At 37.7% G+C, this 25,415-nt stretch overlaps 1 protein-coding gene across 2 annotated transcripts in view; it reads left to right on the top strand.

Moving 5' to 3' along the window:
- Positions 1–25,415, top strand: part of PREX2 (phosphatidylinositol-3,4,5-trisphosphate dependent Rac exchange factor 2) — a 158,328-nt gene that overhangs the window by 15,061 nt on the left and 117,852 nt on the right. The window contains exon 1 of one of the 2 annotated variants that reach the window (XM_085539455.1): positions 22,679–22,785. The exons of the other annotated variant lie outside the window; for it this stretch is intronic. The gene's annotated coding sequence lies outside the window, so the exon portion shown is untranslated. Of the gene's footprint in view, positions 1–22,678; positions 22,786–25,415 lie in introns of those variants that run through there. 2 annotated transcript variants of the gene reach the window in all.

Below are 25,415 nucleotides of genomic sequence, written 5' to 3'. Positions count from 1 at the left end.
TTAGATAAGGCTGGCAGGCAATGTCAACTCAGAATAGTAAAATAACTATGGTTGTATATTTGTTTAGATTAGCATTTGTCTATATGTGTATATTCATATGCATATGGTTGTCCTAACTCAAGGCATCTATGAGAGGGCCCTCTTTTAGGAGCTGTTCATCTAGGTAGCTAATAGGTGAAGAGGAAATGCCTCAAATTCAAAGCACCTATGTCAGGAGGCTTTCTGTAACTTGTCTTATAATTCTAAGTTAAATACTCTTTCTAATGCTGACCAGTAGGTTTTTCATTTGTGTGATCCATTTTTTTTTTTTTCTCTACTGATGTTATTTCAGCACCCAGATGCCAGAAGAACATTTAATGTCTGTTCTAAAGATTACTGTGCTTCCAGTATGAAAAAGCACTAGGATGTTAACAGTATCCTGTAAGTTTGCTATAATAGTAGAAGTGCTTTGTCTTAGATTAAATAAATTGAATCAATAACATAAATATTTACTTTGAAAGTCCAAATTTACATTAACAGTCTTTTTTTACTAGTTTGTATTGTAGGTTGTGTATTCTGATAATAGTGCTGCATAACACAGAGGATGTGTTCTAAGAATACCACTTATTCTGAGATTCGCATCATACTCCTGTCATGTTCCAGTTCTGATCACTGGAAACAACAGGAGCTCAAACCTTGTCATTCCTGTTCATGGTGCCACTCTTTGCTCTAGGCAGCTAGCTCTTCTGATGGCTGGCATGTGAAATTGTTGCTGTATGAAATATAGGAAGAAACAAAGAGGCTGCTGAAAAACTGTGGCAACTGCTGGTCCTGCCAGTAATGACTCTTGCAACTTTAATGTCTAGAATTTAGTTTTCTTCAAGCATTTTAATAATTATGGGTAGCTTTAAGTTTGAAGGTATACCTATTGACTCTGGAAGCTTTCTCCAATGTCTTGAATTTGGTTAGGGAAATTGTGTGAAGGGTGAATTTACCTGGCATGTCTGCAATACTGAATCTGTGGCTACCTCTGTCTGAGGTAGGTTAACCTACAGTAGTGCAAGAAAACATTAACAGGAAAGCAGATAAGCTTTGCCAATTGAGCAGGGTCACTGGTATGAGAGAGCCTAAATGGAGAACAAGCAGTAGGTACTGGAAACCTGGCTGAGATTCTGTGTTAGCAATAGAAAAAGGAGTGGGTAGGTTAATTTTAAGGCACTGTAGAGAAAACATAGCAAAGGGATAATAGAAAACACAGTGTTTCTGATGTTGATAGTTTAAATACAAACTGGTGCCTTACAGTGACGTGTGTGCTGTGTACTCCATGTTAGCAAGAGGTAGCTGGATAGTGCTTCATTAATTTCGATTTAAAAAAAAAAAAAGTAACCTTTTCACTTTTTTTTCTCATGACATAGTAGTTAAAATTCCTTAGGTGAAAAGAGAAATTGAAATATTTGATATTTTAATGCATTAGATATATGTATATATTAATATACTTATTAGTTCTGAAATAAATATTTAACATTTTAATGTATTCTGCATGTTTTTAAGCATTCAGCATAAATGAAAAGGTTGTCTGCATTGTTTTACAGTCACCTTGCTGAAGCACATATATAATAAACGGATTTGAAGCAAGTATAGATTTTCATGTGTTCCATCTGGAAACTGGCACCTTCATATTTCATAGAACTTTATTAAATGTGACAGAGAGGGTTCCAAGGGGAAGGATTTGTTGGGGCTGTTTGCTCATGTCAGGTAACTGGCTTTAGTGGTTGGGTGCAAATGCAGTCAGCTTCACGGAGTGAAAAGCTTAGAAGCACTGGGTGTGGAGGCTCAGTGGAAGCCTGTACCATAGCTTCACATTGACTTGGTTTGCACTCAGTGTTCTTGGCACCCTGCACGCCACTGCACTGATGCTACTGTTCATCTGCCATCTCTGTACAGCAGCTGAGCCTACTCCAGCCCAAAGCCACTGGCCTGAGTGAGGCTTTCCAAACTATCTCTGATAGCCTGGATCCCTCTGGTACCAAACCGTAAACTGGATTGAGAAAGATTTGTCCTCTTCTTTCAGTGCCTCTCCTCCTTCATAGCAGAATGTGAGGCAGGGGAAAAGGAGGCATTGTGCTGGCTCAGAGAGTGATTAACTGCTTGGATGAAGTGATGTCAGAAGGAATAAACAGCATAAAGCAGATGTGTGATTTACAACAGACTGACTGGAGTGTGTAGCGATAAATGCAGGGTCAGGAAGAAGTGTAAGAGCAGAAATCAGCAGAACTGTGAGCCAGGGATGCATGGCAGGAGTGGAAGTGGTGAGTTGTAGGCAGGAGGAAAAACATAAGAAAAGCCCATAAATTGCAAGCAGAAATCAATATGTAAGAACGCCTGAGTGCACTCTGCTTGAATAGAACTTGGACTTAAATTCTGGGTTCCCAAGTCTTAGTGCTTGTTCCTTGGCTATTTGGAAGTAGTTGTGAAACACCAGGCAGGAGTAACTTCTTGCTCTGTTAAACGGAGAATTGCTTCAACTGAGGTAGTTAGCTGTTAGTCCATTGGCATGGCCTGCACTGACTGTGAATGCCAATGACTTATACAGAAGTGTATATTATTTTTTGTGTCAGAATGTATGTTTCTGAGTTCGAAAAACGATGTTAATATTAGTTCTAAAAAAGATATTAATATTGGATATTAGCACAATTACTGGAGGATGGGATACATCACTGCTTGTATAAAGTGAATTGGGTAGAGGCAGCAGGGCATGACCAATCCTTGTTGCAGTGGCATTGGCTAATTCCTGCTGAAGTTCTGCTAACCTTGTTGCTCCTTGGTCTTGTGCTTGGAAAAGGTTTCTGGCACTATAAGTCAGAACTTTTTCAGTGTGTTCATTTTGATCTGCTGTAGCGTTCTTATATTACTGTTAAGTTAATGTAGGTGTGATTACTTGAGTTCCATAAGAGTGAAGTTTTGTAGGAAACTAGGATGCTTTTGAGTAATTAAGCAAAGTAGAAGTGTTATTTAATGAAAAAGACAAAAACCCAAAGGAGGGCTAGGGTTATTAAATTAAAATATATCTGCATTTGGATAGAAGCCATTTTCTCCTGGAACAGGAAAATATGGATGTTACACTGAGCACTTTTTGAAAACTAAGTGAGAAACTTGAATTGCATGTTAGGAAGTTTAGTAAATTCACATTTGAAATGAGACAAAGTAATATGGTATTTTGAAGAACATGAAGTATTTTTTGATTGTCCTAAGTATCTAGATTGTTTAAAATTGTTTTGATGAGTCTGGTATTGAAGTTGTTCTGAGGAGTATTTGAACATAGCTAAAGACAACAGTAGAGCTAAACCAATACATATCTGAAACAGACATTAGTTGTTCTCTGGAATTTTTAATAGCATCTTGCTCTTAAGTTAATTAAAAGAATTACTTGGCAGCAGCTGGTTCTTGATCTATATCCAGCAGATCTAAAATGTAGCTTTAAAGGACTTATTTGATTAGGTAGGGCATCTATCACTAATTTGGAAACAAATGTAAATTCCATTAGCCTAAACAGATTTGGTATTTTGTATAATCTGCAAACTCAGATGGCTTTAGTGTTTTAATCAGAAACGTGGTAGTTGATGCAGGTGAACAGAAAAATAATGGCTCTGCTGTTAAAGTAATTGTATGGTGATAAAGGTTTTTATGCTTTGTTTGGTTGTTTTTTTTTTTTTCCCCTCTAGATCAGTATGTCCTCATACAAAACAAAGCAAAACCTGTACGAGGCTGCAGGGTACAGAGTCTCTGGGGTCAACAGTAACTTAGGAAAAGTATGTGGCAAGGTCAGAGTTTAGTTTGGGGCCCATTTATCAAATGAACGAGCCATAAGGGCTGCCTTGCCGCTGGTTCACAAGTTGATTTGGAAAACAGGAGGAAAAGCAGCAGGATAGAAAGCACAGCTGAGATTTCTCAAGCAAGTGCATTGATCGTGCTGAATGCCTTTCTGGGTCACGGTTCTTCCACAAGTGAGCGGCCGATTTCCCCCAGCTCTGGTGCAGAGGGAACACTGAGGGCCTGGTGGGGTGGATGGAGGGACCTGTGGAGCAGGGCATGCGGCTCATGCCGCTTCATTCACAAGCACAAGGGTGGCACAGGGCCCAGACTCTTCATAGAAGTCCTGCACAGCAGCTTTCAGTCTAAATTCATGCCACTGATGAGATGCAAAAGTTTCTTTTCATTCATAGCAGCCAATTCATTCCAGTGAGCAGCGAAACATAACATAAAGTATAGAAAACACATCCAACAGTTGCCAATTTCTAGGCAGATTAAACTCTTTTTTTTCTTCTGTAGCTGAAGTATGCTTACCATGTAGATTTCCCTAATCATGGCTTGTTTTCAAAGTTAGGCAGAATGGCAGAGCGAGCTCTAGTAAGCATTTGGTATGCTTTGAAACTTTGCTGCCTGGCTAATTAATGGGATTTCAGCTTGGAGGATGGGCAGTGATGCTTGTGTTGTTATTGTTGTTTTTTGTAAAGAAAAACTGCATGGAGAATTTAGAATAAAGCTGTAATTATTGCTTTGATTGTAATCAACTCTTGTTGTTTTAACCTTGAAAACTGCCCATACCCGTTTTCGCATGTAATGGTTTCGTGTACCTCTAATTAGAATTGTATAATTTTTAGTTTGTGGTGTTTTTCTTTTTTCGAGTTATACTAATGAATGAAAACTGTTAATTGGAACACCAAACTGCTTCCTGTAAAGACAAAGAGTGCTGTGGGTAGTTTAAAAAATAAAGAAACATTATCACTTATTAACTGCTAAGGCTCTGAAGATGAAAGTAGTCTGTAGGACTTAGAAAATGAATCTGCTTACCAGATCTTGAAATATGTGGAGCAAATCATCTTCTACGGTTCTTTTAACAGTTTGGTTAAGGTTGAATAGGTCTGCAACGCTATAAATGCAAGCAGAATTTTTCCTTATTGTTTCTCAAATGCCTGAGTAACGGGCATTCTTTAGAGACATTGTCTTTTTCTAGTTTTGTGGTTTGCTTGCCATGGTCAGCGTGATGAATACAGTCAGGCTTTGGGTCAGTTTAGGTCTTAGCTGTTATGTAAAGTGAAAGAAACTAGATTTTTTCCTGTTTTGGCGTATGAAATAAGTCTGAACTAAATTTTGCAGAGGATTTCTTTCCTCTTGGCTGGTAAGAAAAGATCCTAGAAATTCTTCCAAGAAGCAGGGTCAAAAACATTCAAGTAGTGATACAGTTATGGGTTCAGTACATGAGGGGGGAAAAAAAAGTTCAAGGAATTAAAGGCGATGAATCAGAATAAAAGATCTTAGTGATCTAAATTCATAGGATGAGTTAAGTACTGTGGTGCCCAATCGTTACTAGTCTGGCTAGAATAAAAGGACGTTTGTTTATTATTGCCATCTGAGGACATTCTTCTTCCCCTCTACTGCACTAAGCTGTCTGCATTTTCTTATGATGGTTAAAAATGGAAGTTTTCATAATTGAAATATTTGTGTAACTGTTGTTTAGACCTTAAACACAGGCAACTGTGCTGAAGCCCCAATTGAGAAGATGGTATTTAAATTATTTGCATCCAGTTGGAAAGTTATTTGGGAAAAAAAGGACAACAAAATGTGCATGGGAAAAAAAAGTGTCTGTAACAGTGTCCTGGATGATGATTAGACTAAGATTTCTGCCTTATTTTTTCAGCGCTAAAAAGCGTTCTCATTGTTAGTGGAACCAATTAAAAATAATTATGCCCTTTTGTTTTCCTTTCTGAGAGACAGTTTGGGCTGCAATGATTTTTCCGTTCATTTCCTTGAGGCTTAGGATATAAATGGGATGGGAATTTTAGTCTTTCAAATATAACATATTAATGATGTTTCCACTAATGTATTTGAAATACAACACATGATATACCTCACATTCCATGAATCTTGAATTGGAGGTCAGAGTCTTCAACAATTATACACAATTATACAGCTTTGTACAGGTGAAGAAGGCTGTTGAATGCACGTCCTTACCTTTGAATAAATCCACTTTCATGCACAGTGATGTTTCAATAGAGAATCAAGAAATTGCACTTCAGAGTTCCCCTGACCATCACATAGAGTGGGGCTGATCTGATGACTGGCTTCTGTGCTTTGCACCCAGTGCTGTGAGGGAGCTGTGCCAGATAAACGTGCACCTACCTGCTTGCACTTATCACTCTGTGCAGTGAATTGCTGCAGCATACGTAGCAAGCACATGGAACCTTCCTGCTGTTAAGGCAACTATTTCCCCACACATTTGTGCCTGTTATTTATTTGGTTGGGTGTGATTAATTTTTATTAAAATTTTAACTCATATTTAAAATGTTTGGCTTCCTTAAGAAGGAAGAAGGGGGGAACCACTTCACACTTAAGTTTTGTATGCTACTGAAGTAGATTGTCTTTTCCTGGATATGTAGAAAGCAGGCAGAGGTCTTAGAAATGCCTGCTTAAAGATACTGTTTCTACATAGGTGTACTACACAACCCTAAAGTATTGAAAAAAAGAGGGAAAGATAAGGGAATTTGCTTACAACAAAGATGTTACATATGGGAGAAAAGATGATTATCCATGTTATTTTCCGTTAGTGTTTATCTCCTTATATCCAAATGTTACACATCATTCACAGTGGACTATGATCTATAGGTATGTGAAGGGCCTACCACTCTGCACAGCTCCCACAGTTTGATAAGAACAGGTAACTGCAAACAATTCTGATGCAAGAACTGAGAAATGTCCAAAACAAGCTTCTTCCAGCTTTTAATGTTTTTACATTTAAACGCAAGTTTTAAAAGAAACCTTCAGTGGGCACCAGTAGAAGTTCAATGCGCACATCTGAAGTAAAATGCATTTTGTAAAAATATCTGTCAGGGATACTAAGTGCTATCAAGTATTTTGCCCTATATAAATTCTTATATTGTTCACATTGTGATGAGTATCTTTTATTTCTGTGCTAAGTGATCTGACTAACATCTGTCATGTGGTCTGTGCTCTTTCATCTTTTCTGCAGGGGAAAAAGCATATGCAGCATTTTGTTTCAGGAGGATGGTTATGATTTTCTTGTTTCAGTGTTTTAGTTGCTGTTTTTAAGGAAAGAAAGAATTGGAGGAACGTGTTCCGCACTTGAAGCGGAAGGTGACTGAGACACTGACGTGCTTTATTTCCTCTAGAAGCATCAGGAAATGCTTCTTGTACAGCTGCTGCCTATACTCTGAGATTTTTTTTTTCATATATATTAATTAGACTCTTATTTACAGGGAGCCAAATGATACCAAAGGAGCATAAGTGACCATTGTAACTATTACACCAAAGATTGTTGATCTGTTATACAGTCAGGTTGTGATCTGTACTTCCTTGAAGCCATATTAATACTACATGGAGAGCATGGACAGGTGTGATGTTTCTGGTTTATTTTACAGAATTGTGCCTGTGTTCTGCACCAGCTGGAGTTACTAGGCACTGAAGACTTCCTGTCGGGGTCCATTCGCAGTTATGTATATCTGTTGTGGGAATACTGGCCTTAATAACTATTCCAGTTGAACATAAGTAGATTTAATGAATTACATGACTTTATTTCCCTCAACTCCAATTATCCTTTATGTAAACAAAACCCTTTTTAATTGTATCTTTAGAACTCATTTTTCTTGGCAAAGATTGCAAGATGAACGTGTATATTAAAGTTATGCCTTGCTGCAAACGTGTGTTAGCATCCCTTTTCTCTTTTCGTTTCTACAGTTACGGTGGACAGAAGAAATTACTTAATGTTGCAAATGTGTTGTGGAAGCTTAGTGTGATAATAGTTAACTGTTTTCATACCAGAACATGAATCTGTCTTAGAACAGAAGTGAAATTATTGTTCTCCAAATATTGAGAAGCTGTTTTTGTCAGTAATCTTTTGTTAGTTATTTTTAATAGAATGTGGAAGGGAGAAGGAAGAAGGGGAAAAAAGCTTTTGATAAACACTTGAAAAGTATGATGTGTGACTATAGAAAAGACAATCCCAAAGTAATTCCTCCTACTTTATTATGTTGGACCATGACATCAGAGGCAGATGCTGGTAGTACAGCAGTACTCCTGTTTGTATCAGCACATCCTTACTGTTTTGCCTGACTTCTCTTGCTTTTTTCTTCTTCTTTTTTTTTTCCTCTGAAGGAAGTTAAGTGAAAGACTTCTTGGGTCTTTGTTTTTATAGAGTAATGGGCTTTGTGGATGGAGTTTTCAAGAAAGTAACGGTTGTAAATTCCTGCGACCTAAGTTGTGGTGTGAAATAAACTGTCAGGAACTTGTCGGTTGTTGCAAGTTTAATATGTGTTTTTTCTTTGTTTCTGTTGTTTCTTCGTTTTTATTTTGCTTGTTTTCCAACCAGCACACTTCAAACTTTTGAGACTTCAGTCTCTTGGTTTCAGCCTACAATATCATAAGCAAAAAATGACTAAAATATTACTGCTGGATTTTGTCTCGCATGGGATGTGACTGAAAGTTCGCAGTTAAAGAATGTCTATTGTTCCAAAAAATATTATCCCCAGTTAGCAAAATTGTTTGATCCTGAAATTCTAACCCAGTATATGCCTGGCCAAGTACTTAGAATCTTGTGAGATTTTCAAACATGCTGTAAAATTTCTGTAGCCATCTAAATCACATTATAAAAAAATAAACATTGTCATTCTGTTCATGCATGATGTAGTACTGCAAGTAACAATATCTTGACAAAGTCCAACACTGACTTCATTTTTTGCCTAGAATAACCTAGGTTAGCATCAAACAGCATACTTTATGTGGGTAATGTGACATGTTTATGGAAAACACATGCCTGAATTTTCCTCAGTGTTCATAGCATGAGAACTATAGAACTACACAGGTAGACTACGTCATTCATTAGCAAGGCCATACAGGGGGAAAAAAAACCCAAAAAACTTGTATTTGCAGCATCAACAACATGACAAAAGCAAAAACAAACAAAAACCAGCAATCAAATCTGAAACAGGCTATCCTCTCAATTACAAGTTGCTTTTAGCATGTCCTGTTTGGTTGCACTGGTTGAGTCTGCTCATGTCAGACAGTGCATTGATCAGCTTTGATCTTTTAGTCTAGTCTCCATGCGAAGTGGCTTTGCCAGTGAGAAGTTACAGAATCAAAGAATGTCAGGGATTGGGAGGGACCTTGCAAGATTCTCTTGTCTAGTCCTCCCACCAGAGCAGGAGCACCTAGATTATGTCACACAGGAACATGCCCATTTGGGTCTTGAATATTTCAGATGCGATTTCACCAGTGTAGAGTAGAGGGAGAGGAGAACCTCTCTCAACCTACTAACCACACCTTTTCTAATCCACCTCAGGATGCCATTGGGTATCTTGGCCACAAGGGTACAGTGCTGGCTCATGGTCATCCTACTGTCCACCAGGACCCCCAGGTCCCTTTCCCCTATGCTGTTCTCCAATTGGTCAGTCCCCAACCTATACTGGTACCTGGGGTTGTTCTTGCCCAAATGCAAGAGTCTATGCTTGCCCTTGTATTCCATTAAATTTCTCTTTGGCCAGCTCTCCAACCTGTGTGGGCTTTGCTGAATTGCAGCACAGCCTTCTGGTGTGTCAGCCACTCCTCTCAGTTTTGTGTCACCAGCAATCTTGCTGACAGTATGCTCTATTCCCTCATCTAAGTTAAAGAATATATTGATTGTACCGGTCCCAGTACCAACCCTTGAGGAATTCTACTAGATATAGGCCTCCAGCTAGACTCTGTTTTACTGACCTCAGCTGTCTGTCTCCCTTCCTTCAGCCCATTCACAGTCCACCTTGCTGCCTGATTGTCCAGACCGCATTTCCTTAGTTTAGCTATGAGGAAGCTGTGGGGGATGTTGTTTAATGCTCTATTAAAATCAAAATAGACCATATCCACCGCTTAACCATCATCTACCCACCTGGTTATGTCATCATAAAAGGCTATTTGAAGCATATTGAAAAGTTATCTTTCAGCAAAATCTGATCCTAGTTACTCATAAAGAGGACAATTAAAAGAAAAAAGCAGTTAATTCAGGATAAGTACTGAGAATAGGTGACAACAAGATGTTAATCTTTTCAAATATATATTATTTTTTTTCCCTGAAATCAGTGATGTAGACATATAGTACTTTTTGAAAATCAAGTCTTTAAATTGAGTTGCTTGAGCTCAAACAAGAGCAACTCTGCATTTGCTGGATCTTTGACTTTAGTTGGCTTACCTTTTTTTGCATGTGAAAGCATCTTTTTTTCTTTCTGACCTTCTTTCTGTCTTTCTATCTTTCTTTCAGTTGAATTTGTCAGTTAAGCTTGTTTAATGACTGTGATCTGGTTGCTCACCCTGTTAAGACTGCTGCCTACTTCCAAGCACTTAGTCCGGTTCTGAAAGATTCTGTAGTGGTGAGGCCTCCACCCTCCTTTGTTCCTTACGTGAACTCTGATTTTTCAAAATAGGCAGGAAATTATGCTCTTTTCCTCTGCTCCATTTCTTTGGATGACAAGGAAAAAGACGTGTGCTTGCTGTCTAAAAGGACAGTTGAGAAAACAATATCTGGATGTCACCCATCCCTCTGGAAACTGAGACAAACCTTCTGGTGTTTCCAGAAGGAATTCTGTTTCAAATGAACACCCACTCTCACTGCATCTGGAAATTTCCATCCTCATGTGTGACAGTTTTGCACACTAAGCCTTGCGGTATTGTCTTTAGTACAAAATGGAGGTATCTCTGATAGTGTTGTTTGTTATAATTGATGTTGCATTTCCCTGATTTTACTTTATTATTTTATTATTTAATGATCAGTATCCGTCCAGCCAGGGTTCAGAAGCAAAGCTTGCAGATGTTTGCTGTATTGCTGAAATTTTATTTCTGTTCAGTTTTAGGCCTAGATGCCAAGTTTCTCTAGAGTAAGCTGTGATGTGCACTTGTGCTTTGTAGATAGTAGCTGAGGCTATGCGGGAGATGCAGAAATGTTCCCTATTGTGAGATTACTTTTTCTCTCATACTAGTTCTGAACTCATGTTTTTCAGCTGATTTATCTTCTTAATAAGAGAACACAGGTTTTCTATGAATATTGCATTTTAAAAGTTTCTGCTTTTCAGTTATTAATTGAGAGGGAGCTTACAGAGTCACTGATAAGGATTTAAATTTTTCTTTAGCTTATGTGGTAAAGACCATTATTCCAGAGTTAGCACAGAATTTGCAGAAAGCCATTTAAAAAATAGTAAAATGCAAGTTATGAAGTAAGTACTATCTTATGTTACCTTGTGATGTAAGTTAAATAATAATAAATACTATAAATAATACATAATTTATAATAAATAATAAATTAAAATGATAGCACCAATATTAGAGCTGAGTCCACGTGGTGGATTTGTGATTTTCATCTGCTGATGATTTGCTGATGGTAATTGTGGAAACATGCTGCGTTATTACAAAGGGCATTCCAAAAAAAGTGTTAAAATAGGATTTAAATATGATGTTGATCAAATAGAACCCTAATTGTAACCTTTAAATCTTTTTAGCTCTGAGACCTGCAGTTATTTACTCAAAGGAATAGCAGAACGTCCTGTAACCTAGATACTTGCATCCTACTTTGTCAGAAAACATGCAGTATATTTAGGGTGCTTTTTTGTTATACCTTTTTCAACCAATGTGCCACAGTTGTGCCCTTTCTATCAAATCTGAGACAAAACATAAAGATATTTCTGCCTGAAAGCACCTTGCTCTCTCTGGTGTGAGAAAGTACAGGGATTATGGTAAGCTTCGGTGTATGGGCAGCAAGACATCAGCTCCTGCCCTGTTGGTAGGACTTAAGTAGAAGGAAAAAGAACATGGTATCAAAACACAACAGGACAGATTATAGTCAGCAAACAGGATGATAAACTTCCTGGAAGCTTTACTTTCAAGTTGATCTAACAATGATAAGACAGTCTGTGCACTTCTGAGCTCTACTTTTTAACAAGAACATCAAATTCAACTTTAAAGAGTATTGAATTGCCATTTATTTGCTGGAATTTCTTTTCTAACAAATGTTGTTTGTTTTAGTGGTATATTTTCCTAGTTGAAGTCTCTAACAAACTCAAGAAGTCTAGACTAGCACGTAGTGCCATTAATTCAGTCAAAAAATATTTTAAGGATGTGGGCTGCCGTTGCTATGTAATTGGCCATACTATTTTAGGATAGAAGGTGAAGGTCAAATCTTTTGGGAGTGATGCTTTTTTTTTGTCTGCAGTGATAAGCATCCATTCTGTAAATCATTGCACTGCAGTCTTTGCAGCAGAAGAGACCAGAAAGATGTCTTTAAACGAATCTTCAGCACTTCAAATAAACAAAAACAAGAAAACAACCTACTCCCCCAAACTGTGAAAAGCTTCTAACTCTGAGAATTTGGCAACTTTTCCTCTGTATTCCCAGTATTTTTCACATGCCCCTGGAAAATTCACTCTTGCAATTAGTAACTTTTTAATGGGCAGCTTTAGGAAAGCAAGATTAAGGTTGTAAGACCAAGCAATCTACTTTTATTTCTGCTTCCTTCTGACAGGATCTCAGCTTGTTAGGTTAGTGTCCGCTTCATTTATGTGTGCATTATTAATTCTTCCTTTGTGCTTGTGCTTTCTGATTGAGAGTGAACCTGTTTTCTGAGATGTTTTGTTTCTTTTTTCCCTTTGCTTTTGGTAAGCTGGGAACACTGCACACCCGATGAGTAGAGAACATCCAGCCCTGGCCTTGTTGCCTCTCTGGCCTGCCAGCCAATGGTCTGTTCTCCCAGCAAGATCTGAGGGAAGATGAAAAACACTTTGTTTTCTGAGAGGGTGATGTGTAGAACTGGAGGTGGTCAGACTTGATCTCGGGGTCAGGTCACCTCCTAAAGCTTCTCCCTAGCTAAGGTTCCATAGCCAAGCTCACAAAGGTACCTTGCCTGTATGTTCAAAACTGCCCCTGCCGGCAAATTTTGAGGCAGCCTTACTGTGTTCCTTAAATGGGAACAATCAGTAGTGTAAAAGTGCTACCTTGCTCAAGTCAGGAGATGTGTGTGAGAATGGCTGCAGAATCTTTCTTGCTAAGGACAGGCTTCTGTGGCTCACTGGCTGGACTTTCAAGGCCTTGAGGCTAGAGTAAAGCAAACTATAGTGCTCTTTTGTGGATATAAGGAAGAGTCCAAGTGGCGTCATTTCCTCCCCTCAGAGGAAGGAATGCAGGATTCAAAACTATTGAAGATGCTGGAAAACAATACTTTATTTACAGTTTTCTGATTTCCTGGTCCAGCATCATTGTTCCTTTGTGTTGTTCCTAGAAGTCTGATGTCTGCAGTTTTTAATGTTTTACATCCTTATTATTTTCTAGAGACTGGGCTTAAAAGTACCTTCCTCCATTCAAACTCATGAATGAAATAAAATAAAAAAAAGAAATCCTAAAATAGCATTCCATATCCTTGTGTAACCTTAAGCGGAAAGACTCTGTGAGGCCTCGGCCTGTTTGTGTAATCAATGTGGGTGTTTTGGTAAGCAGCAATATTTCCTGGTACGAGCAGTATGCAGTGCTGTCAAATGCCGGGTGAGTATTAACAGATGGCAGCTGCCACTAGTGTGCTCTGCCTGTGCTCGTCTGCAGCTACAGTGCAGGTACTTCAGTAATGTGGTGAGGCTGATGTCTTTCTTAAGTTAAGCAGCAGTCTTGCAAACTGTCCCTGAGCATTGATTGGGTGTGACAGTTTTATTCATGCTGCTTTTTATAGACTTAGTATCTAAAAAAGATTCTCAAAATCCTACTTGATTTGAATGGAAGGTGCTTGAATACTTAGAATTATAGACTAAAAGAAAGAGGCTCTATATCAGGAAAAGGTAATAATAAGGCCTCTTGTCTTGAGCTCTCAAACAAAAAATTAAGGTGCATTAAGATGATGAATAAAATTATACTGTAATCAGGCTTTTGTTCTTTTTAATTAAAAAAATAAAAAGAAAAAAGAAAAAAGGAAAAGAAAGAAGAGAATCAAAGCAACAAACCCATGCATTCTTTGTGTTCCTGTAGGGCACATCCTCCACAGACAAAGTGAAATTGTGCACTTATGCTGGGAACTTGTCAAAACTATGTCATACATAGGCCTACATATGACCTGCAAAAAAGGTTCTATACTCGAATAGGGAAAGGTGATTAAAAAAATAAAAGGAGCAGTGAGAGAAGAAAGTCTGGAACTGGGGAGGGTCTTTTCTCAGCAAACAACACTCTGTGTTGTATTTTGTGAAATTATTAGTTTATTTGACTCTATGGCAGTCTAGCCATTCAAATGGAATGGATTTATTCCTTCAGCTCTATTCTGGATGTGAATGTGCTCCTTTCGTTGTAAGGTTGTGGTGATCATTGTAGCCTTGAATTAATGAGATCTTCTTCAGTGAATGTAAATGAGATCACCATGTAAATATTCTCTGATATAATTAATATTTAGCAGGTGATTAGATAGTGGCATAAAAAGAAATGGTCAGGGAGCTAATAATACTCTTTCTGATAGTTATCAAGGCAATAAAGAAATAAAGGATGACATATTGTTTGCATTTGCACAGTTCAAGCAAATCATGAATCAAATAAAAGCCAGGAAAATATTAATGATTGTATTTCCATGGAAATTGGCTCAAAACTGTGTAAGCAGATGAAAATTCATGAGGCCAGTTCATGAAGGCAAGAGGGGCATGTAACAATCTTTTGTTTGTTTGAAGCTGGATGTAAAATAAAAGTAGTTTAAATTTTGGTATGGTTGTACTTGTGTTGGAATGGAGTTTGGACAAGTAACTTGGACATTTAACCTTCAGAAGTTTCCTCATTTACTAATTCTATTTTCTAAGTTCCATTCTGAAGTAAAAAATATGTTTTTCAAGCCAGGTTGCAAGACTTGCATAGCTATAATTGTGTTTTTGTTCTTTTTTCTTTTCCTTGGATGCCACAAGGGTTAGTTTATTTAAACACTTGAAAATATTTGTTCAGAAATGGGAGTTTAAAGTCACAAATCACGTAAGTATCTGTGTACCACTGTTGTGTTTATTAAATATCTGTTTTTTTTTTTTCAGTAAATGTACTTCAATTAAAATGCTTCTAATTTTTCAAGGTGAATTTTAAGACTCTTTCTTGTCATCAGTATATATTTGATGGAGAGTCAATACTGGTTTTAATTTAATCTTTTAACAACCTAGTCAGATCCAGTTGAAGAAAGTCCTGTCACTGATCCCGGTGGGACCCTGGATCAAAAGTGCTGGGGATCTGGCAGTGCAAATCAGAGCTGAATCTCTGTTGATATACAGAAATTAAAAGAAACTCATTTTACTGTCGCAAACAGTTTACATTTTTCAGAGTAGTCTAGTTGTTCCATCTGTCCACTCACGATCAAGAAAAAGAACTTGAAATTGAGGGAAATGGTCAAAGAAGAAAAGCAAAGTAATGTTTCAGCTTTTTAAATTCCTTTTTTTTGAACTTTCATGCCTTAAGTAATTGCCATAAGGAAGTAATTGCTTTGGTCAGCCTAGCTGGAAATAATCATTCTGCTCTGCCTTGTTTACAAGATACTATGAATTCAGTGTTGTGTGCTGCTGTGGAAAGAGTTCATGTACTAATAGGCAAGAAGATTCCACAGCTTCTGCTAGAAATGAAACCAACTGAAAGGGTTTCTCATCTCACAAAAATGGTAAAGGTGCAGGTGCTGCATAAGCTGCTGCTGGAAGCAGGTAATCCAGCTTGGTTTTTGTAGACTGGGCATTTCTTGAGTTGGGATAGAGGGGCATTCTTATCACAGTATTCTATTTCATTTAAAATTTTGAAGTGTTAAAAGTAGGAGCGGTAAAAGGAGCTTGGAGTTTAAACAAATACTGAAAATATGGACTTGGTTTTATTGTATGCAATAGGACTGTATTAGTTCAATGGTGACATTTCATACTATCTGTTGTTCAGCGGTTTATGGGCTGATTTAGTCTGGCTCCATGATTAGCAGGGTGGAGGGACCTGCGGATCTGTGTCCCGGAAAAGGGATAAGGGAAGGGGATGGAAAGATGGGCCTAAAACAGCAGCAATGATCTGAGGAGAAGCAAACTAATTTACTAAGTAGGGTATCAGAATGCAACATAACAGACTAGAATACAATATAATACAATATAATTAGAATTGGAGCTCATAAATAAAACAAAATTAGAGAGTGTCCAAAAACTGAAGGCCTTACACTAATGCTGAGGCAAGATGTGCAGTTGGGATAAGCAGAAGGGAGCAGGACCAGGTCCCATGACTTTGCCACTTTCTTTCTTCTCTGAACGTGAAGTCCTCTGGGGCACGTAGTCCTCTTCTCTTGTGTGTTTAAATTCTCTTGTGAAAAATATCCAGTTTTCCACTGAAATTTTAAGAACTTAATCTTACAAAGGGAATGGGAAAACAAATTTAAAAGTGAAAACTCTGTAATTTTACTTGAGTGCATGTATAGGATTTCTATGTTTTTTATTTACCTGAATTTGAGTATGTCCTATCACAAATTAACTGCTCTATCTGTCTGTATAAAAGAAAGATTGCTGTTAAGACAGAATATTTCTTCTCCCAGGAGGTATATGATCTTGAGTAGAGTATATAATCTAGGATTTCAAAACAAGGATCACATTCACGGAGGTGCTTCAGCAACTTTGCTCATAGGAGCTATTACTGAACCCCGCTGTACTGACTGTTCTGGCTGCTTTGGCTATTCTGATGTATCACTGCTTCAAAAGTGAAATTGGAATGATCTACAGTTAATGCCATACTTCTTAAGTCAGTGAAGAGTTTGCAAGTTATTGTTTTCTTGGAGTTGTTTATTGTACATGTAATTGTAAGGCTTATTTTTCATGATTTGCAGGAGATTAGAGCATGAGTGAAGTCAAGCGACCTGAATATCTCTAGTGAAATCATTTTGAATAAATCCAGAAATGCAAATATTAGTATTTTTAAATAGCAACATTATTACTTGCATATATTGTCATTACTGAGCAGAGTTAGTAGAAGTGTGGACTTTAATTTTCTTCATATATCTTGGGAGCTCGCTCTCGACAAAGCTTTCTTGTTTTCTCTATCTTTCAATGAAGCCTTGCTTTTGGTTTGGAATTATTCATAATGTTTTCAAAGACCTTTTGTGATTTACATTTTCTACTGTTTTATAGATCTGCCTTCCTGTGTATATTGCTGAACTATTGGCTGAAATGAAAATGATCAAAGGCAAGGCATCTAAATTATCTGTGTGATAAGCAGTTTAAATACTTTTTTCTTAAAACTTTATTTTGCCTCAAAAATAGAAGTGGTTTCACAATGCATTTAATTAACAGCCTCGTTATAGTTAATATGGATCTGGATGTCTTGTGATTATATGTGTTCTAGGTGTGGTATATTTTAAGGAGAGGCCAGAGCATATACTGTAGTCAGGAGTTTTTAAAAAATAAGGCCATAGTCCTGCTAAGGCTTGGAAATGCTACAGTTCAAGCACTGCAATTCATGCAATGGTGCTTGCATGAAACCAGGCACTGTTGCATATGATCCTTTGAACTTTGTATCATTTGATCATGCCAGCATGTATCAGAATGACAAGTGATAGGAATTACCCATATGTTAGACAGGCTTCATTGTGCCTGGAAATGTTCTGATTTCCACTTGTTAGGAGAAAGAACTTAATTGGGTTGTATCTGCTCTTTTTTTTCCAGTAGTCAGGAAGGTGCTTTTTCTAAATATTATACTACAGCCTTGCTGTAGGCTTCACGAAGAACTGAAATTAAGGTAGAAAACTGCTTTTTATACTCTTAACGCTACATGGTTTTCTTAACCTAAGTGTGCAAATACAGACTTGCAGCCAGACTCTACACTGAATATTGAGAAGTTAACTTTATTTATACAGTGCTGACAATCAAAGTTGTAGAATTCTACCACACTCTAATTCCTAATTAGAATCTAGCTGCATTAAGCAGAAGTAATCTCAGAATTAAGGACTCAGCAAGCTCATATTGGAAGAAGTGTTACGCATTGAACGAAAAGCATGTAATAATGTTTTAGTGGGCTTCCATAATGATTGCCTGTCAGTAGTTTCAGGTTCTCTCACTTTATAGATTAAAAAGTTGCTTTTTTTAATTAGTTGCTTGCCTTACTCATTAAAGATGTAATGGCTCATTTTTGTTGTTGTCAAGTCAGTTCTTCTCCCTCTTTCTGAATATTTAGAATGAAGCTTTAAATTTTAATTAATTCTGAAAGGTAACATGTTTTTCATCTGATTTCTTTCTCATAATTTGATAAAGGTTATGACTGTCAATCCAGGTGGTTATGTTTGTGTCAGAAGGCTCAAACTTGTTTTCAAAGTTCTTTATGGACTTTGGAAAGATAGAGAAGGGAGAAGATAAGCAGAAAATGGCTTTCCTGTCTTTTAGCACTTTCTAATGATTGAATCAGAAAATCTTGAAAATTGTTTAAAGTGGGTTATTTGTGAGAACTGTGTTTCTCGTCTTGACCATTTTATGCTTTCTGAAACTTTTGAGTTGCTTTAAGTTAAAAGAAATAGAATTTGATGTCCAGAACTTAACAACATAACAGTTGTCTCCAGAATTTTTTTCGAAATGTTAAATTATTTTGAACAGATGCTCTCCTACAGAATATATAAATAAATACATAAATTTGGGATTAAAACTTAACTGAAAATTTTGGTTTTTATTGAGTAGAACAAGCAGATAGGACTGCATAGAAGGAGCAGAAAACAGATGTATGAACTGTAAATGTTTCAAATGTATTGATGCTTTTTTAATTATGATGGCAATTTAATGGGAACATACTGTTACTTTGAGATCAACAATTGCTCTGAAGTTTTCTAATTTTGTTTGACTTGATCATAATGAACACTGAAGTCATGGAGATCTGCCAGTGAAGATCTCATTTTCTTTAAATTCAGGAAACTGATAACATTAATGAGAGGTAAACTTTGTAGACATCTTTTCCATTCTCACTTGAGTAACACAAGTTCAGCTGTGTGATTAGCAGTATATGATTCCTTTTGTAAAATGTACCAACAGGACCATATGATGTATTATCAGATGGAGATCCTCGCACGTGTGAACATTTTCAATCTCTCTTCATCAAGAGATCTTCAAAATACTGTAGATTAATCTTGTAATTCAACAATATTCTGGAAACATTTTTTTTTTCTTTTCCTGTTGTCTCATTATTGCTTCATAAAAGTCTCTTTGAATGACAAGGCCAAACTGTGAAGTCTTTATCCATATGGACCCCTCTTGTTTATCTATCATTTGCAACAGACCAGCAGTCTGTTGGTGATGCTGAGACTGGAATTTAAGCTGTTTGTTTTTTGCTGGGATAAAGGCCCTGTTACCAAATGCATGTGTTGTATAAAACATTTGCAAAAAAGATTAGAATCTTATCTTATGGTCAGCTTGCAGATCAGTGTTTATCCTGCATGCCAGTGTACAGCCTTTCTCTAAAGTTCCATTTAAGTAGCTTTCTTTATGTGGCTTCCATTTGTAGCAGTACGTATGAACTAGCCTGACATCCAGCCTCTGGTCTACAGTTCAGGAATGTTTTGAACTTCAAGTATGCAAGAACTGACGACACAACCATAGTAACAATTTTCAAAAATGGAGACACTAGATATGGGAGACAGAATTCTTGACATCTGCAAGGAAAACGGAGCAAATGTCTTCTGATTTGGTCAGGAAAATGTTGCACTAAATCGTCTTGCTTCAGTACAAGGAAGAGTGTGGAGATGTGTAATGTCTGGGTTGGCTGAGGAGAGCAGGACCTGGACTATAGATGTTGTCCTTTCATCTGCTTTAGAGCTGAGGGAATGAGGGAATCAAAATTAAAAGAATAGTCATGGCTTAGGGAGGTGATTTTAAAGGTGAGAGAGGTCAGTTAAAGGAGCATTTCCTTGTTGAAAGAGGGAGGTGGGTTAGGAGTCTCTGTGCTCAGGAAAGGGTGAAAAAGGTGCTCAATGAAGAGGAGCTGAAAAATGTTGGCAGTTACTAGGGAAAGGTAGGGAAAGTGATAAAGGTACAGGACAAAGTGAGAAAAGTTTTCTTGCTCTTGGAAAAATCTTCTGATATTAGAGAACTTGACCAGAAAATTAAAAATTATATGAGAGATAGGTTACTCCAAAGTGTGGCTGCATGTTTGTATATGAACAAGCTATGAAGATCCATTCTTCCTCAACATGATCACATTTGCGTGTATGTTTATATTTCTAGGGGTCATGCTTGGTGAAATAGAAAAGGACTGGGCTACTCGGTCTGACAAATTGATGTCCATTTGCGGCATCTGTATGAATGGAGAAGGGAATAGTTTGGCTGGTTTTGGAAAGGAAATGAGTGCTAGGGTAGGAAGTATTGCAGATGCAGTCCATTTATTGACACATCTTTACAGACAGTAGCATCTGAAGTCCGTGTTGAAAGTAGCTGTAGGTGCCGAATGGAGAAGCAATTTCTCCAACCTTGGCTGATGCTCCCTGTGCTGCTTGCAATTCATCCAGTCCTGCAGGCAAGTTGGGAGAAACAGGTGGTGCCTCAGCTGGTGAATTACTGAGAGAGAAGAGTCTTTTGTTCGGCAGCAGAAGCCAGCCTGATTAGCTGTTGCCACTGCTGCTGGCACAGGTTGATGGGAAGAGGAGGGGAAATGCATTAACCACAGCTGCTACTGCTGCTGGAGTCTTCTCTATTGATTTTTTTCTTTAATATTATTTATTTATTTATTTGTTTGTTTATTTATTTATTGTGGTAAAATCGCATGAAAGTACTTCAGCAAAAACAGTATGGTGAGCTTATGGGACCAGGAATCTGACATAAATTAATTATTGTGTTCAAAACCTTTAACTGGTGGGGAAATTACTACCTTGATGTTTGTGAATTAAATTAGCCATGATAAGAAAATGCATTTGGCCAGTCAGCTATAATCCTTAGCACTTCTCTTCCCAAATGTAGAGCTCCATCCCTTGCCTAGGATCGTTCTGAATGTTGTGAAAAGAGTGAAATACTGTCCACCAACCTGTGTGCCTGTAGCTACATTAAGAGTATAGAAGCCAACTAGCCTTTGTCTATGATAAATTATAACATATGAGCAGTTTCCTTTTTGTGGGTTTCTTTTAGAGTTTCTTTGACATTATAGAAAAACAATTTTATTCAGCTTCAGTGTAAAAAAGATCTTGCAAGCTGTATTCAGTAGGCTTCAAGATGGTAGATTGGGTGCTTCCATTGTCCTGAAGGGGAAGTATACAGGAAATGACCTTATTGAAGAAATACCTTTTGTAGTCTGTTTTGCTTTTTATGGCAGTATAAATTTAAGAGTTGTAAAGATATTAAAAGCGATTTGAAGGGGAAAAGAATAAGTGACTTTTTCTTTAATCCTTCCTCCAAGTGAAAAAGAATGTTTCTTCCCGGACTGACAAAAAAATGATTGCTCTTAGAAAAATGGGTATATATTTTGTGATCCAGGTGCTCTGACATAATTGCAGGACTTCATTTCTTATCTGTCAAAAAGACAGAAACTCTTCGTGCCCTGGGAATCTTCTGCAGTCAGACGTCTTTGTCTTCCCTGATTTCATTCCAGATGTCAGGGAAGTCATTTGTGCTGTTGGCAGCTTCCTGCACAAACTGTAGCAGTGGTGTTTTTTGTTTTTTGAACAGCACACAAAGAAACTATGGAGGGGAAAAGAAAACAACAACAACAAAAAAAAAAACACCCAACCCAGCAACCCTACTCTTATTTTGATATGATGAGAAGGAAGAACCTTATAACAGGAACTCGTGTGTTCTGTGTGAGACCTGCTGCTTCACAAAAGGGCAGCAGATCAACAGACAGGCGAACCCATTCGTGTTTGTTTGGCATAATTAACAAATTCTTCTTTAATTCTTTGGATTTGGATTTTCAGTCTTTGTTTGGATTTTCAGTCATGGTATTTCCTATAGGGTCTTACAGCAGTGTTGTGCAAAGGGTGAAGGTATAGTAACTAGTCCAGAAATATGTCAAAATAATTTTCAGGATACTAGTTTTCCATAGACAGCTCTAAAATTTGGAGTGCTTATGAGATCATAGGGACCTTTTTTCTTTCATCTCTGAATTCAGAAAATCATCCAGAGTCTGGTTGGTGAATAGGGCCTGGGTCAGCATTCTCAATTTGCAGTGCTGCAAGGCTGAATCCAGATACTGTAGCAGATAGCAGCAAGCTGTTACCTGGCACACTGGTAGCATAAGATGAGACCTTGGAAAATGGTGTTGTGCCAACTATATTGCTTTACTGCTTCTTGAGAAAACTAGAAATTGAAGGTAAATTAAGGGACACTCTGGAATCCACTTGGAAAGTGTTGGGAAGGGTGAGGTAACAAAGGTCTGGAGTCCTGGAACCCACAGGGATTTATTTTCTTTGCTTAATGTTGGGCTCAGACCTACACAGATGTGTTGATGAGTCTTGATTTGACCTTAGCAAGATGTGTAATAAGCTCCAGAAAACCAAGATGAGTCATGATTTAATGACATGTATGCATGGTAAATGAAATTACATTGTTTGAGCTGATTTTTTGCTTATTTTATTTTTTTTATGAGCATGGGAATCATGTATTCCAGTTGCTCCAGTCAGTCCAGGAGTGAAGACAACTTAACTGTGTCCTTGTGACTCATATTATTTTCTGCTCCTTCATGTAATGTGGTGTTCAGTACTGAGTCCGGATATTGAGCAGCAGACTTGGAGTTATGGCAGAACGTTTTGTGCTATTTCACTGGAGTTTCTGACTTTGATTGATTCTTTAGCAAGTCATAAATTGGGTGAGATTTTCATTTCATTCTTTAACTTATTTATTTATTTATTTTTTCTAGGTGTTCTCTTTTCAGTGGTTGTTAATACATAAAAACCTTCAAAACCTTCTCAACTTTTTTCTTTTTTTTTGTCCTGCCAGCTCAGCAGCTGTCAACTCCTTAGTAGTTTATGGGCATCATTGTATATTTTCCTTTTCATGTCTGTTATTTCTATGCTGGGTTTCTCCTTCAAGCTCTCTACAAATGGTCTGCTTTTTCTTTGTTTACTGTTTTTTGAAGAGTTGTTCTTGGCTGTTCTCACTTGATTTTCAAATAACGCCAGAGTCTTTTGAATAGTCATTCCTCTCTCAGACCCACTGAGTGTTCATATGAGTTCAGAGACATTTATTTTTCCACAGACACTGTGAGGGCTTAAGGTTATTTAACACTGTAACAAAATCAGTAACTTCTCCATCCTCCAGCCTGATGACAGCTGTCTGTTCTCCTAGCAAAGGCCCTGGGTGGTGTGTGCATGGAACCAGTGGTGTTTCTACATTGCAGTAGTGCTGTTGGTAAGGGCATTGGGCATCAGGGAAATATTGTGAAAACCCAGAGATTTCAGGACTGCTTGGTAATGTGGATGAAGACCAATGGAGGTCTCCCTACCCACAGTGACCTGAATTCTCTCTCACCACAGTTCTAGAAGTAGTGGTGTAGGGAACCTGGTTTGGCAGGGGGGTTAAAGAGTGGTTGGACTCGATGATCTCTAGAAGTCCCTTCCAACCCCTACAATTCTGTGATTCTGAGTGCAGTTGTTTAATTTGCTTTGTGATATGTGTGGTACTTCATGCTTGGAAGGATTCAGTGCTTTGTGGGACATAGTGTTAAAGTTTTTTAGGAAGCAGATCTGCACTGATGGGAACAAGAGCTGGCAGATATTTAGGAAAAACTAGCCTTGTGGCTGAACCACTCCTGCTGGATGAGAACAGTGACATAACATATGAATTTGTGCCAAGTTGCTGGAAAGGGCTAAAGTCACCCCAGGCTTCCTTTCCTCAGTGATCTCTGTCAGGGCTCCTGAGAGCTGGGATTTTCCTGGATGCATTTTCTGATAACCTCTGCAGATAAGAGGTCTGGGACAGTTCTGCTTGGATAAGTTGGGAATCTGTTTATTGCAGTTGATATATACTCTTGCTGACCTCATGACTCTCAGCTGGTATCTTGAATCACTCAGGAAAAACTAATGCCCCAGCTTCCAGATTGGTTTCTCAGTTTCACCCTCAGCCAGCTGAATACTCACCTTCCTTCACAGTCATGGGAAATGAAGATCTTCTGGGATAAAAAAAATTATACTGATGATGCTGATGAGCAGTATGCTTGGTCTATAGGGAAATAATGTGAACAGAAAAAGATTTCAGTTTTAGGGATGGTTCTCATGATTTATTTTTTTTTTCCTTTCAATTTGAAAGCATATTTAATACTGTTGACTGGTTTTGTGAAAGCTTTCAAAAGTGAATTTCAAGTCATACAGCTTAACGGGCTTTCAGCATGCGTGGGAATGGTTCTGCACTGTATAGCCAATACACACAAGTGTGCCATAACCCCTGCAGATATTCATAGGATGGAAGGATATAAAGGGCTGTTGTCCACCAACAGGCTTTTTAAAATATCACTAACACTAAGAAGAGAGCGCAAGTACTCAGGGAAAAGAGAAATTTTAAAAAGCTGAAAATCTATATCAGTGTTGAAAGTGGTATGAAAGATAATATACTGGCAATAGTCCAAACTTAATTTTGTGTATGTTCTAGGTAACTAGTTTTGTCTCATCAGTAATAAAAATGTTCAGAGAAAAGATCACTGCACATGAAAATGTTTAAGTTTCAGCGGATATGAAAAGAAGGGATGCTGTGACTGCTACCCTTCCACACAGGGGTTATTTATTGCCTCTTTTATGGAATTTGCACCATGCCAGAATTTAGATGAGTTCGCCTACAGTGTACAATGCACAGTGGCTCGGAGCTAAACGGTTATGAAAGACATGACATTTGTGCTTTTGTGGTGCCAGTTTTTAATGGGTAAAGAATATGCGTGTCTCTGTGAAGGATTATCAGTGTAAGACTTCAGTCTACAGTGTGTAGATACTTTCAGAATGTACCAAAGTCTTTGTAATAGAAGGAATTCATATAAAATAACAGCCTTTGTATCTGAAATGTGATTTATTTATTCTGGGAATCTCTTCTTGTTTCCAGTTCTTGAATGTGAAATAGAAATTACTCTTTTGTTATTTTCTTAGCGATATTATTTACAGCTTACTTGATCCCCAGTGACAGTATTCTGGGGAAGGAGGAAGTGTATGTTTTCAATAAGCAAAACCAGGTGTGGCTGACTGTATTGTTTAAACCAATCGACTTTACAATAGGTTTGATTATTAATACAGCATAATTCTTACTTGTGGTTACTATGGTAAATGTTGCACTTCGTAATAGTATCTCCAGATTAATCTTAATTTAGAAATGAAAGGCTCATTTTGGCTTTTCCTGTAGTAAATCTGTGAAGTGCTAGAACTAGATTTTGAAAATGACACATTTTACTCTTGCTTGATTGTTACATGAATGCAGGGTGGAAGTTATACTTCAGAGAACTTTCTCTTTCTCAGCTTC

Source organism: Coturnix japonica, chromosome 2 (genome assembly GCF_054131305.1).
Source record: "Coturnix japonica strain WE chromosome 2, WE-NBRP24, whole genome shotgun sequence".
NCBI classification, from domain to species: Eukaryota; Metazoa; Chordata; class Aves; order Galliformes; family Phasianidae; genus Coturnix; species Coturnix japonica.
The sequence above is the reverse complement of the archived record's forward strand: the minus strand, read 5'-3'. Positions and strand labels throughout refer to the sequence as shown.